This window comes from Protobothrops mucrosquamatus, unplaced genomic scaffold, assembly GCF_001527695.2.
Source record: "Protobothrops mucrosquamatus isolate PMUCROS unplaced genomic scaffold, P.Mucros_1.0 scaffold8117, whole genome shotgun sequence".
NCBI lineage: Eukaryota > Metazoa > Chordata > Lepidosauria > Squamata > Viperidae > Protobothrops > Protobothrops mucrosquamatus.
The window spans coordinates 1-3,632 of record NW_015393914.1 but is presented as its reverse complement, the minus strand read 5'-3'; positions in this window follow the sequence as shown (position 1 = coordinate 3,632).

Below are 3,632 nucleotides of genomic sequence, written 5' to 3'. Positions count from 1 at the left end.
CCTCTTCTTCTTCTTCTTCTTCTTCTTCTTCTTCTTCTTCTTCTTCTTCTTCTTCTTCTTCTTCTTCTTCTTCTTCTTCTTCTTCTTCTTCTTCTTCTTCTCCTCCTCCTCCTCCTCCTCCTCCTCTTCCTCCTTCTCCTTCTCACACACCCACTACCCTGTTCAAAGCCTCCGAATCTCGTCATCTTGCTTTTACCCAGGCACATTCACACAACATCCTTCACACTATGTTCAGCTTGGCATGGGTGAAACAGGTACGTGGAGAGAATCCAGCCTATTTGGTCCGTTCAGATGTTGTGCGCTTGAAGTTGGAAAGTGGCTGGCAGAGGAGCTGCCCAAGGAAGGGGCAGGCCAGGAGTGGCCCCAGCCCCAAAGCCCCGCAGGGCCCCTCCGCCAGCCTCAGGCCCCTCCACTGCTCCAGGCAAACCCCCTTCCACCCAGGCCACAGGCCCAACAAGGGGCAAGGCGGCCCCCACCTGTCCACGCAGGGACGGAGAGGGCAGAGATGGGCTCTGACTCAGCTCCCTCTGCCTGCCCAAAGCTTGAGAAGCCCCACCCCCAGGAGGCACTCTGCCCCCTGCCAAGCCCCTCCCACACCAGTCACTGCTCAAGCTTCCCAGAAGGCAAAGCCCCAGCTGGGCAGTCCAGAGCACTAGTGCCAGCCTTGTGCCAGCCAACCTCAGGAGCTGGAGGCACGGCAGAGATCCAGCCCACCTCCCCTCCCAGCACAGAGACCCCGGCAGCTGGGGGCCAATTGCTTTGGCACAGCCTCACCACTTCACAGACAGGGCTGGCGAAGGGAGTACTAAGGTGGCCTGTGGCTTTTCTCGTGGCCAACGGGCTCACCACGAGGAGGTCTGGGCAGCCGCGCCGGACGGAGTGAGAACAAAGACACAAAGTCAAATTCTCCTCAGAGTGAGCGAGCCCCGAGCTAGCTCGAGACAAACTCTTTTTATTGGGGTGTTGGCCACTGGCCTAGTCTTACTATAGAAGCCTGAACCATAAAAATCCCAACAGTGGCCCCTGAAAAAGGCAGGCAGGGCAGTATCTGGGCAATCAAGGATCTCTGCCAATGCACCTGGAAGGCAGTCTGAAGACCCCCAGGGGGGGATAGGATGTATCCCCTCCCCCCCCACTGCCTTCAGTCCACAGGCAACCCCAGGCCTCTGTCCAGCCTTGCAAGGGAGTACTCACTCCGGGCACACCCGGCTTCCCGGCTGAGCCAGAGAGGAAAGCAGCCCCTTCCGGCCAGCCACCCATGCCCGTAGGCCATGCCCACCCTGGCAGCCGGCCTAGGATCCCAGCACATTCTTAGAGCTGAGCTCCATAAGAGCCACTCGCCTACCTCCAAGGCAGCCAGCTGAAGCGCAGCCATGGCATTTCCCCCCCCCCACAGAACCCCTCCGTCCCCAAGGGCCCCCGGCCCTCCCTCCAGGCCCCCTGTCCCCACCGCCGCCCAGGTCCCAGGGAGTGTGGGGCTGCTCCCATACCAGCCCGTCCATGAGTCAGTCTGAGGCGCCAGGCCAGGCCTCTCCCTGCTTGCCGTCACTCTCAGCCTGCTCACAACACACACACACACACACAAACACACACACATAAACAGAACAGACTCCAGACTGGGCCAGGGCAAGCTGAAGGCAGAGCCAGCATCCTAAGCTAGGTCTCTGGGGCAGCTCCCCTCCCCCTTTGCTACTCTTTGAGGCTCTGGCACACCCTCAGCACCTGACCTGATAACCCCAATACAGGGGTAGGCAACCTTGGCTCTTTTATGACTCGTGGACTTCAACTCCCAGAATTCCTGAGCCAGCATGGCTCAGCTTGGAAACCTCCCCCTTTCCCCTCAGCATGGCTGGCTCAGGAATTCTGGGAGTTGAAGTCCACGAGTCATAAAAGAGCCAAGGTTGACTACCCCTGCCCCAATACTTCCCAAAGGGAGACACCTGCCCCCCCCCGAGATTGCAGGACAGGATTTCCTGCCAAGAGGCTGCAACCCTTCCAAATCGACGGCGCGGCCCCTCCCTGGAGCAGACTGTCCTGACAGATAACCTCCCCCTCCCCAAGGAAAGCCTTTTCCCCAGCTGATTCTGCCAGGGTTCAGCCCCCAGGCCCCCATTGGGAGCCAGAGCGGGGCAGCCAGGCTCCTCACCCCACGCAGGTCGCAGCCTCGGCAGGGCGTCTCCCGGACGAGCACTAGAGCAGTGGTTCTCAACCTGTGGGTCGGGACCCCATTTGGGGTCGATCGACCATTTCACGGGGGTCGCCAAGCAAGGCTGTCCGCCATTTTTTTGTCCGCCATTTTTTTCCCCCTTTTCCGGCAGGTGCCTTACCTCCCTTGGGCTGGGCCAGCTGGTGGTCGGCCTGCTCCGTCTCTGCCGCTTGCCAGCTACGCCTCGGCCGGCGCAGGGGGCGGAACCACGCATGCACGGCGCTCCCAGGCAGGGAAAGTCCTCAACTTACGACCGGTTGGGTAGTCCTCGACTTACGACCGGTTTAGTCCTCGACTTACGACCGGTTTAGTCCTCGACTTACGACCGGTTTAGTCCTCGACTTACAACCGGTTGGGGTCGCGGCATTAAAAAGGTTGAGAACCGCTGCACTAGAGGGTGCCAAACTCCGGCAACTGCTAGATGGCAGCAGGGCATTCCCAGGTTTCAGGCTGGCCTGGGACCCTGGCACAGCTCCCAGGACGGAGTTCATACAACAGACCCAACTTGGTTCCTGAGCGTTAAACCCAGCTTCTGGTTCACGTTGCCCTAAACTAGAAACTAACCGAAAAAACTGGAATCTCACAGGACGGGGCATTAAGACCAATGGAAAAACTAACCAGGGCCATCACCAACCAAGCTCAGCCCCTGGAGCAGTGCAGCCACTAGGCCTTAACGGATGAGTGTGAGTTGTGTGAACTCAAGCTAGCTGCCTCAAAGGAACAAGCCAAGCCGCAAGCACGGGGCCTGCTGAGAGCAACAAAGGCTGCCGGACTCCAAGGCCCATCAGCCCAGCCTAGCTGGAATTCAGCAGTGGCCACTTGGTCAATCATCCCCGGCTGGCGGGTTCTGGTGGCCCATGACCCAGCAAGGCATCTCTTAGCAACAGCAGCCAGCCGGGCCCAGCAAAGGGGTCAACAGGGACCGTGCAAGGGAGGAGACCCAGGGAGGACCTGGCAGAGCAGCCAAACCGACCTCCCCATCTGGGTGCCTGCCCAGCAGCAGGAGGAGCTGCCCAAATGAAGCTGGCCCCAGAGAGGAACAACGGGGAGCCCTCAGAGCCCCCTCCCCCCACAAAAGCAGCAGCTCTGAAGAGCCTCCCAGATCCAGGCTGGAGGAGGACTTGGAAAGTCTCATTCCAGAGGGAGATGGAACACACGCACACCCCGTCACCGCTGCTGAACCTCCACCCTCCCTGCATTGCTCACCGCTGGCCAGGCTAACAGCCCCCCCCCCTCCACCCAGGGGTGTCACCACGTCTACTCAGTGCAGAGCCTGGCCAAAGCTAAGCCTTTGGGTGGCTCACAGTGCCAACAAGAGCAGAAGCCAAAGTTATGGAAAAGAGCAGCACACAGTTCTGAAGAAAAACAGATTTAAAACATCCTGAAAGAGGGCCCCTCCCCCCCCCACATACACACAAAGCCTGGG